The sequence below is a fragment of the Manacus vitellinus genome, unplaced genomic scaffold (assembly GCF_001715985.3).
Source record: "Manacus vitellinus isolate BGI_N305 unplaced genomic scaffold, ASM171598v3 scaffold_1_pilon, whole genome shotgun sequence".
Taxonomy (NCBI): Eukaryota; Metazoa; Chordata; class Aves; order Passeriformes; family Pipridae; genus Manacus; species Manacus vitellinus.
In genome coordinates, this window is record NW_021939396.1 from 22,219,135 (window position 1) to 22,231,364 (window position 12,230).

A 12,230-nucleotide genomic window follows, 5' to 3' on the forward strand; every position below is an offset into this window, starting at 1 on the left:
ATTGAGTCCAAAGTTTAACGAAGACCTGCCCCCATGTAGGTGGATCCACAGTCTGGAAATCCCAGACTCTTACACTGTCTTCATCAGGTCTGGGATCAACCTTTTTGCGTCATTGTCATTTCTTCTCCTGCTCAGGCTCTGTTTGTAGGGCAATTTATAAATCAAGGCTCATGCTTACCTCATGCCACATGGAAAATGTGGTTCATGTATTAACGTGAATTTAGTTGTAGTAGAGAAGGAAAGTAAAACCTGCCTTCTCATCCTCCCAAAGAACATTTTCCTCCAGGCAATAGAGCCAACCGTCCTGCTTCATCAGATGAATATAAAAGCTGCATGTTGCTGATTTGGTAGCTTATCCTACTTTCTCTGTTTCCCTTTGCTTCAGAGAAGGTTGGTCTGCTTCCCTTTGCTTCAGAACAGTTTGGTTTTTTGACTTGGGCTCATCCAAGAAAGTGGACATGTCCCAAAATGCTCAGATTTTTTTATTGGGCAATATCTACCTACCCATCTGCGATCATATTCAAGTCCTCCAGGACAAATTTCAGACCTATATATTTTATTGCACTATCCTGAATGTCTCCCTATCACTCTTTTCAGATACATAATAAACTGTTCAAAGCCAGGACACAAGCCTCCCTTGTTCATTCATATGCTGTTGGCTTCATGTAAGCAGCACCAGCTCTGTGGTTTTGTGGAATGGACTCATTTATCACCAAATGTGATGCTGATGATACTACCACCCTTGACTTATGTCAGATGCTTCACAGCTGTCTGATGAGATAGGTTTCTTATTCCTCTGGCAAGGCTTCACAAAAGGCACAATGCTAAAGATGAAAGGTCAATTTTATAAAATAGATGAAACCAATGAGTAGTAGATTAAACTATCTTTCTGGTAAATTGTGCCATTACTTTCCAGTAAATAATGTCATTATTTACTGGAAAGTATTTTCAAATTACTTGACAAACAACATAAGTTCCAAGATAAAGAAGATACTCATTAAATGGTGGAAAATTAGGCAGCTTTACAAACTCAATTATGCCTTTAGTTTTCTTTCCACTATGATCTAGTCCTTTAAATATTTACTAACAGGTCATTTTAGCTAGGCTAACTTATGAAATCTGCATACAAGTTACAGCTAAATTCTGTCTGCAGAAATAGCACTGTTTAAGCAGCGCTGTTTCTAGATTTACAAGTGAGATGGTACAAGGGATGGAGCCCCTTCCAAGCAGCACACACAAAAGACCTTGCACATCCCCTCACACTCCAGATCCTCCTGAGAGTCATCCTCACTGCTTGCATCACAGCCATTTTAAGCAATCATTTAAATTTGTGGTTGCAAGTCAAAAGCACCTTCCCTGCTAGTAAATAAGTAGAGAAACTTTCTTTGCAGAGGTAGGAGGTTTTGCGTGGTTTTGTTTCCAGGGGAAATTACTGGCTGGCATGGCTGCTAGCCAGTATAACAAGGGGAACAAGTCTCTTCTGCAGTGGAAAAGAATTACTAATAAGAGAAAATATTATTTCCGGCCTAAAATACTCAATGCTGTTATCTTTACAGAAGCAGTGAAGCCAAAATCAGTGGGGAATCTTACATGAATAACAGAAGGAAATATAATCTGGTTACATAAGAAAACATATTTCAAGTAACCATCTTTCAAGTAACTCCTTAGCAGAGCTTGAAAAATCCTGGAGAGCATTTGCGACTGTTGCTTGTGGTATGAACAGAAGAGGCTCTGCAAAGCTCTTTCAGCAGACATAGTGGAGGATTATAAATGTAGCCTTTCAAAACTGAACTTCATTAGCTGAGAAAAGAATTATAACAAGTAGTTGCCAGTGACCTTGAAGAGGCTCAACTTAGTAACCCAACAAGGTCCCTTCCAGTTCTGTCAGCACACTTAAAGCCACTTTGCTAAAGTGTGATTAGCTTCTTTATTTGCTTTCATAAACACTTGTACCAAAGGTTTCTGTTTTCACAGATATGTGGGGAATGATTGCTGTGGATGTGAATGTATGCAGTCCCGCATGCAGGTACTCCCAGAAAGGACTCTGCGTGCCAGGGTGTCCCTCACCCCTTCCCTTTAAAGTTTCAATCACACAGGCAGAGAGCAGAAGCGGGCAGTTGCATGTTACTTAGGAAGATGGCAACTTACCCTGGAAAATAAACCATTCAGATGGTCACATATTCTATGTTCTATAAATCACAACTGCCACGAGAGATGGAAGGCGCAGTTCAGTAGCATTAGGCTTGCAAGGTGTGTATTCTCTCTACGCTCATGAAAAAAGATTTTGGCAAAGCTGGTCACAGCTGTGCACATGCAAACTGACACAGTAATATGAAAGCCTATGCCCGCCTCTTGACCACTCCACCCTGGCCTAAGCTCCTATACACTCTCTCAGCCCCACAAGAAGGTCTTCTTCTCAAGTCTTTGGCTGGTGAACACCAGTCAGCCGTCAAAATCTGCTGATGAATAATCCCTCACAGAAAAAAAAGGGCTCTCTTCTCTGGGCAAATGGTGCTGGAGAGCCTGCTAAGACTCCCTCTCCTCCCCTATAAGACAGAGCTGCAAATCAGATGAAGATGTTAAACCGACAAACAAATATTTATACAATATCATTGAGTGTTGCACCCCAAGGTCGCTGTGGAAAAAATCAACACAGTAAATTTTTTTAAACATGTTTTGCTTGTATTTCCTTCTTTAGAAATTACAGCACATTTACTTTCTGAATTATTTTCAAAGAGGGCAAGGAATAAACCACAAAAATACACATTTCGCAACTCTCATTCATCTCCAGTGTAGCCAGGGGAAGTAGATTTGCAGATACATTTTCATCCAAACTCGTCTCCTTGAATATTTCCATCTTTTTCCATCTTGCCTAGATAACCAAACACAGATACCAGAAAGATTAATTTCTTCTTTCTGGCTGTAGTAGGGACCTCTGTTTATTGTTTGCCTTGGAATATATAATAGCTTTTCTTCCCTGCATGCCTATTTGCTGCCTTATGTCTCGTCAGGACATTTACCCTCAGTCAATGCACAGAAAGTTTTACTGCTGGGAGAGCATTTAAGAGCATCTCTTTTTGAACCTTCTGGAGATCTATACCTAGAGCCTCTCTCCCATTTTTCTTTCTGGCATCCGCAGTGTGTGTGTGTGTATGTGTGAATGTGGCTCAGTCCATTGCCCATACACAATGCAGTGGCCATAAGTGGGGCAGGAGTTTTATCCAGCTCCTTAGCAAAAAAACCTTGCATTACCTACATACATTTGTCAACTGGCACATGATTTTCCATACCTTTTACACAAATAATTTCGTTTCAGCAAGTAATTTCATTCTCACTATCTGCATTCCCACTCATATCCTGCAGAGAGGTTCAAGTTGCAGTAATCTTTTGGGACAGATGCAGTAAAACTCAAGAGCAGATCCCTCTCTTTTTATCGAAGAGTGGATTAAACCTGTGCAATAGACAGCTGGTCTTCTTGCTCCATATGGGAAAATCAAGACTTACAGACTTAGTCTTTAGCTCTTTCAAAGAGTAAAATCTGGTGTAAGTTAGACTTGGCTCATTTGACAGATGTTGCAAGGGTGATTGCACAAGTGATTCCATGGAACTACCTTTTTCTTTTTAGTGTCCTGTTTAGACCAATGAATACCTTCTAGATAGGTAAAAGGAGGTGAGATTATTCCTGCCCCTCATGGCTTGCTTACAGTGGGACAAGAGGTGTGTGTGAGAGGTGGGCATGACATCAGGGTAGGCTATGTCTGGATTGGTAGCTCACTGTGGCAAACTGTTCTAGTTTGTCAATCGTTCTGCAGAGACGCGCATCCTCAAGCCCCCCGAGGAAAACCTGGGCACTGACTCTCACCCTGCAGAAAACAACTTGCAAGTTTGTTAAATAGGTGAATATGCAAAGTCAGGCTTAGCCAAGTAAATCTGACTTTTGTTACTTGTTCTATTCAGACATTTTTAAGTACTAAATTTTCTACTTGACGTTTTCTCTCAATTACCCTAAATCGTTAAAACTATAAAGGAAAAGTCTCCACCAATCTGGAAACAATAAATCTTAATACTGGAACATTAATCGGGTTCCAAACACCCTCCTAAATAGCACTTAGTTTGAGTTATGGATACTAGCTGCAGCTGTGTTCAAATAAGAATGGCAAACATGGCTTCATCGCACCAGGACGTGACTGCAGCTTTGCAGTTTTATCGCTCAACTAAGGGGTCATTTCTAACTTCCATGTCAGGAGAAATCCACCACTGTCAGCCCTGTTTGGAGATGCCATTGAGACACAGTGTGCAGCTGTGTTTGCCTTGAAAATAAGGCATGGTTTCCTGACTCTGGCCATTGCAAAACGTCTCCCATAACCCAGACCTGATCTGCTTTGGTTTCAATTCACATTGCCCCTGAAATGCTGGAATTTCCTAGCCCCTCAGCCCAATACAATCAAACTGCATCTGTTTGGGGGTGCAGCCAGTAAGTTTGTGAATCATCAGCTGTGCAGTAGGTCTGCAGTACCCTCGACCATGCAAAATGTGCTTCATATAGTAGAATGTAACATATTCAATTCAAAATAGGTCAGTGAAAATCAATAGACATATTTGACATTATTTCTGTTCTTTGATGTGTCTTAAAACCAGTTTTGAAATAACATTTTATCTTGAAGCTACTCTTGCTGCACCCCTGAGGGTTTTTAAGGTCTGCTTTCTTCTTACGATCATTCAAAAAAATTAAGAAGAGAGTATCTTTCTTAAACTAAAAAAAAAAAAAGCAAAAACTAAACATTCTTAATCACCTCTCCTTAATTTCTAGATCCTGAATATTGAAAAGCAACAGTACTTCCACAACTCCAGTGCTTTTACAGCTCTCCAAATGAAAAAAAATATCCTATTCATTATTGTCCTCTGCTCTGGTGCTGCCCAGTTTGGCTCAGCCCAAGGAACCTCTAGCTCAGATTACAGCAAGCCCTCCCACATATCACTGGATCGTTTCTGAACTGTAAACAAGAACCCGAAAATACACTCATGGTGCAGCTGTGCTTGTGGCCAAATTTCAATGTGCTATTACTTTAATTTGACTGTTATAAGCATGAACAGATTCCCATCTTCAGGCAGGAAAGCGCCCCATCAGTGGTTTCTTTGCTGTTGATTTGTATGCATGCCTCTGACTCTCGCTGTGACTGCCGCAGCCAAAAGGAGAACCAGATCTCCATTTTCTTCAGCCTTGCATAAATAAAAATATCATTAAGCGCTATTTAAAATATGCTACATTTAACAAATCGGCATGAAATCTCTCACAATTTATTGCACTTGGCAATATTAATAAGTGTGGTCTGTATTCTATAAATCAAGAACATGTTTGCTGGAGACGTGTGCACTTGAAATCCCCTCTAACCAGAATTCTTCTCTTATTTCTATTAGGAAGTGTTTTCTCCTGTTTTACTGCATATATGTCTATGGAAGTTACTACAAGATATATTTTAGTCAAACAACGTATTTTCTCTCCTCCCACCAGATGGGAAGTGCTTTTTCCTTGTTGAAAATGTCATCTTGTATTGATTATCAATCACAATAAATGCATTATAAGGGTTTGAATTAAAGGGTTCCTTTAATTGAAAAAAGAATTCAGAAGACAGAACAATGGGTATAGTTAAATACTGAAAAATGCTTTGCCATTTTACTGTGAAAAGTCTTTGGGTTAAGTTAGTAATGTCATGCTCTTCAAACCTGACACATAAAAAAATTGTTATACTATTTATATATAATGTTTTATTTTTTATAATTTAACATGAATATTTTAAAGAGCTGTCACAAACACAGAGCTTTATATGTTCCAGATGTACTGGTAGGTTCAGAGAGGTGCATCAGTCTATGACACACTGATGTTCCAGATATGTTTGTGATACAGATCTACTCCATGAAAGACCATGGCAGCTACTGTTGTCTAATAGTGCATAATGCTACAGCTCATATATGCAAAGCAAGAAAAGGAGGGAGCATGTAGGTCATGGATTTTTATCCAGATATACGAAGTCTAGCCTTTCTACACCTCTGGACACCTCCTGAGCCAGCCAAACATAGGTGATGGTGAATCCTCCAGTCCCCTAGACTCTCAGAGGGAGGTATTAGACCAGACCACCCTTTGTTACCTCTGAGCCACCAAAATCCCAAATTAGTTCTGGGGCAGACTTTGCTCTTTAAGGAAGAGATGAAAACAGACATGACTAGGAAGGCAGCAGGATCTCCTGGGATACAGGAGCCTTTGGTTCAGATATCAAAACTGAACTAGAGAAGAGTGAGTATGCTGAAATATATCCATTAGTTCCAGCCATCACTGGAGAAGATATTATCATTAACCCACAGTCATAAATTGGCATAGAGCCAGTGAGGGGCATCTGCAAAGTGTACTGATGGGAGATCTGTGTTTTACAAATTAATGAAAAATGCAGGGGCTGAGTCTCAGTTTCCCTTACTGGAATAACATGCAGCTCATTGGTAGTGCATTTCTCTCCTGTGGCACTGAGGCTCTGTCTCTCGTTGCTCCCACCCAGACCAGCTGTTCACACTGCCTTTGTACATTCAGAGGTGAGCTCAAGTTGTATGGCCAAACTTACAAATCAAGATGATCGACTGTGTTACTGCATGTAAGTATTTTAAGTATTTTAAATATTTTCACTTACCATGAAAGGGCACTTTATGTTCATTGTTAAAACTGTCATGACTCATTTTTCTAAATTTGTGGGTTTAAAACTAAGCCAACTATTACGCTTGCTTCTGACGGGTAGCCTAAACAGGTTTCACTACCTACCTTGTCCTTTCTGTTACATATTAACATTCTTACCCCCACTTCTTCATTGATAACTCTGCAAGTGTGGTATGATGAATCGGTTGTCAGAAGGTTGTCATTTGTTTCAGCTTCATATTTTGCAGATGAAAAAATGTTGGAGATCAGATTATATACTCACAAACACATGCCCTTCTCCCTCAGTGCTTCCTTATAGCAAGACTGATTTTGACAAGCTGACCTCAAGACAACAGAAACCTTGCATGTGTTCACATTTAGATTTCAAAAGGTCCTTTTTACTATTCTGTCCTTGCATTCTCTTCTGCATCTCCTTTTCAAACAGTGAAAAATACAAATTAACTATTTCTAATTGACCTGACTTACTTTAATAATCATAGCTATGGAGAACAATAAAGATCATTAATTATTCTAAAAATATACATGTTTTTGTCACCCTTACTTTTCTTGGACTTGGAAAAGATGGTCCTATATCACTTTTGCCACTGTATCACATCTCATATTTACAGTAAGCATGGCCTGGTTTCAAAAGAGTCTTTTTAATAAACACTCTAACCTCAGATCCACAGTTATCCTCTTGAGTCATGTTTTGTCTTTGCAAAAGCATCATGAGCATCACCACTAAAGTGTGTTTACTCGCCTTATTGGGCAATTTCCCCCTGTGCTCACTCCACGTTTGCAGTAGTGGATGGGATTTGGACCCATGGCTTACTTAATGTAAAAATATTGGAATAAATCATACTGTCAGAATGGAAAGCAAGGAAAAACACAGCTGTAGGAATTCATTGCCTTGTGAAAAAGGACGGGGGAAAGGAGGATGGTTTCATTAGTTATTCACTTCTGAAGTGAAGTGAAGCTTGACTGAGGAAAATGTTGGGTCCAGGAAATACGCCCACAGTGAAACATGTGGATGTATGGAAGGAGTGGACATTCTTCCCAGATAAAGTTTCCTGATATTCATGACTATGTTTTTAGCATTAAATGACTATTCCATACAGATTTGGGACAAAGTCTAGGAATTTTGTTACACTCAGGTATGTATTTAAGTGACGTCCTGACCTGAGACCAGAATAAAGGGACTCCTTTGACATGGCTCTGTGCAGTTGTGAGGAGGAAGAACGCCTTGGATACTTGCCTTTGGAAACATGCCATCACCGAGCCACAAATGCTCCCATTTCCTCTTCCAGGAGCTCCTTGCTGAAATGTACTGTGTGCTATACCAGATAAGAGCAAGAATTTCAGGGATTTTTTTCAAATTGTTGAAGAAGTTGCATCATTGCTAATACATCATCTCTAACACAGTGCTCTCTGCCAAGGAAAAACCCACACAATCACATAAAGGCAACAAGCAAAGCAGCAGACATGAGCAAACCCAGAATTCCTGAATGCCTGCATTAGACTGCTACTGTTGCCTGCAACACACTCTACATGAAAGGCTCTGTACGCTGACCCATACATTATTTAGACATCTAAGCTGCTTACCCACAAATCTTCATGGCTAGGCTGTGCAAAACTCAAACTGCCTGGAGAGAAGAGAAACCACAGGCACCAAAGTCAGACCCCCAGCCTGCACCACAGAGTGCTCAATTTACAGATAGAAACGGAACTTGGGAAACTTTTTGAAGGTTTATTTACATATAGGTGGGAAATGATATGGGTTTACTTAACAGAAAAGTATTCTAAGAAAGAAAGGCATTTTCAGAGCTTGTATGTGGTGCTATAAATTTAATAACCATTGTCATAGTCTACATCTGAATTCATCGAAGCCACTGAAGTTAAAAATGGTCTGGTGGCCTAGGACAGCATTTAGAGAGTTACTCCAACAAATAGAAGCCCAAGGTTTAATTCCCTCTGCAGCTGCAGGAAGCCAAGGTTCAGACAGCATCCTTCTTGCAAGGGAGGCTGGGTCACAGGATAGCAAGCATGCACAGTCTCGCATGCCAGGTTCTTCTGGTCAGGAAGGCACTTATCCATCTGCTGCAGAAAGGAGCAACTGAGAGCAACTCCTTGGCCTTGTCTGCTGGGTGTTTGCCCCTAGGGCTCTTTGCTTCCAGTGGAAATGCCATACTGGAGGTGTTTGTGCAGAGCAATATTGAGAAACAGATTTGGGAGAAGAGCTAGAGGGACCAAGGCCAGTCTGACCACCGTACAATGCCCAGTGAAGCACTCTCTACCCAGTGTCACAGCTTCCACAAGAGCCAGTTGGAAAGCCCACAAAAACTTGTGTGAACTCAGAGATCTCTGCCCTCCTGTGTAAAGTCAGAAGCCTGGAAAGCTCTTCCAGAGGCGATGCACTCCAGACCAAAGCTTCAACACAGAAATACACACCTTAGTCATCCTGATGCATTTTTGTTTGGCATATCCTTACATCTCCCTCACCAAGGGACATTCTGTGGCTGTCCCAAGTAATCTGTTACAGGCCTTCATTGCCTTGCTGACAGAAACATTTTGTTCTTCTCTCTAACCAACACTTTTCTTGCTGCAGTTTAAGTCCATTACTTTTTGTCCCAATCACAACAGACAAAAAGAAGAACTTACTCTCTTGTGGTAAATAGAAACCTTTTTTTATCTTGGATATTCACTGTCATATTTTTAGTCTCAAGTTTTCTTCTTTCTGGTTAAGTAACTCCAGCTTACTGAGTCTTCCTTCCCTGACCTGTTTTCCAGACCTGATCATCCTCTGTGTAAAAAGTTTCTCGTTGATTCACACCTACCTCAAAGCATGGCAGCACAAAGGGAGGCAGCAGTCCAGCAGACGCTTTGGCAAAGCTGAGAGGAGCAGGAAGAGGACTTTGATAGTAATTCTGGTAAAGGTAGTCCAGTTATGTTGGTCACCATTTGTGCATCTGGTCGTCATCACAACAATTTGGTGGACACATTTAGTGTGTGTTTGACCAGAAGGAAGTCTGCAATCCACTACAGCCAAAGGTCCATCACTGCAGAAGAGCTGTCAAGCCAGTTGTTCCCCAGAGACATTTCAGCAGTAGGTTGGATTTATCTCACAAAAGCATCTTATAATGTTACCTGTTTAAAGCATCTTAAAATACTACGTTTGGTAACATCCTATTTTTTCCAATTCAGTCTCCAGTCCTGGAATGGCAGTTCTGTCCTCTAGTGTACATGAAGTTGCTCTACGTTATAACAGCTTGTTTAAAATGTGTTTGAACACAGCTCAGTCTTGTGCATGTCAGTAGGAAGGAGACCACAGACAATGTGCTGCAGTTGTTCTGATGTGCTTTCTCAGGTCCAAGAGATGGAATTTCTCCCCCTCTCCAGCAGCAACTTTTGGAGCCATGGTAATGATATGTCAGCCTCCTCCCAGAAACTACATACGAAACCCCAGTGCAAAGGTTCACTCCTTGCTTAGAGTAAAATCCTGTTTAAGAAAAAGCGTGTGCTTTTAGTTTTTCATATTTCCACCATGAACGTTAGGTTGTGGGAATTCAAGCCAGGAAAAGAAGAATTAAAAATGTGCTTTGTTCTCTGTATTTGGTCAGTGTATTCAATATGACCAAAAACTACAGGAAAAAAAGATGTGTCTGAAGCAGAGTAAGAACAGCTCTGCTTTGCGTGGTGGCTGTGTGGCAGCAGGAGACTCTCGAGAGAAAACACAAAACCCCCACAGAATACACATTATCTCTTACATAAGAAAGCTCCAGACTATGCAGTAACATATATTTAGTAATTTTATAAGAAAAATGTTAGCTAAAATATTTCTGACATTTTCTTTTTGCCTCTTATTTGTCTTAGATTATTTGAAAAGAGTGGTGAAGATATTACCTGAGGTTTACACCATGTGATCATAATTAATTAAGGTTCTTTTTCTAAGCTGTAGGGTATCTTTACATATTCAGCTCTTCAAAAATTTGCGTCCAGCATTCCAAACTTTCAAGTTAGAAATCCTTAAAACCACTACTAGGAGGAATTGCTGAGGGTTCACCGGGAATGTCCAGTCGATATTTTCTGTGAATTGTGCTGTTAGGCAACAAAATCCTCTGAATCTCAAATCTCGAATTTTTTCTTTTGCCTCTTGTCTTGACTGTTTTGAAGATCAGAGCTAACACAAGTGAGACCCCTGGTAACTAGGAGCAGAATCTTTTTCAGACTGTCTCTTTATTGATGGCAAAAAGAAATTTTGCTTCATTTCTTAGTAAAAAAATCTTAATTCAAATTTTTATTTCTTTACTTTTGCACTTGAACTTTCAAATAACTTCAGCGATCAAAGTTATGTCCCACTTTTTCCATTACGCTCCAGTTAATTATTATTGCCTATTGCTCCAGAACTTAAAACTAACCATCCATAAGATTTCACCACATCATTTCAGTATCTCACAGTACCAAAATGTTTTTAATATCTGCTTTGTGATGTAATGACTTTCAAGTACTTCAAGAAATTACTAAAATTATTTCACAATTTTATTAGGAAGATTGGGAGAATTGAAAAATGTCTAAGCATTACAGTTAGTTAGAATACAGACTAAAAGAATGCCTTTTATCCTCAAACAAAATAAAGTACTTCATATCCAAGAAATATATATTTTCGTATAACATGGTATTTTGCATTCATAAAGAAATAATATAAATATACAGTTCTGATTCTAGCCCTACTGCAGCATACACAGGCACTCAAATGTTCACAAAGATAATGAAAATTAGAAAATATTGGGGCTTTTTTCTTAATATTTGTGGTTGTGTGAGTCTGTGCAAGCAGGTGTTGGCAGCAACATCTTGGGCAGGAGTGATTCTAGTACTGTCTTTCTGCTTAACTCACCAGAACTTGCAGGTGTATCTGACATCCCTAGGTCTTGACCTAACCTGGTGTGTTGCTTCCTTCCAGACAGTTGCACAATGGTTGTTTTCAGGAAGACTTCTGTATGTTGCTTTCCAAGGTATATATTCTGGACTATTGATGGTAGTTTGCTTCATAAAAAAGAGCTATATTTTATTTCATTGCTTTAAAGTACATTAAGATTATTGAAAGGACAAAAGCCCTAAAAACTGTCTACCAGGCTGTCGTATTTTGCATGGAATCTGGGAGCCTGCAGGTTTACAGATAACATGGCTGAGAGCTGGTTCAGAATTTGGACCTGATTTTGGCCCTCCATATTGCTGTGGACTTGAGACATGTGTGTGCAGTCATATGCAACCCCCCTTATATCTCCTATAGCAAATCCTGTAGCTTTATTATTGTAACCATACATAGCTACATATAATATCTGGAATTCAACCAGCAGCCACATTTGAAGGATCATCCATAAGAGTTTCACACAGCTAAAGAAAGCAGTCAACTCACTCTTAATAAATTTAACATTTTCACAGATTCTCTGGTCAGCTTCACAGTGTAAGGTACTCTGTAAAGAGACATATACATTTATATATAAGTACACAGGTCACCTGGAAAACATCCAAGCTCTTCCTTAAAACAGTCAGA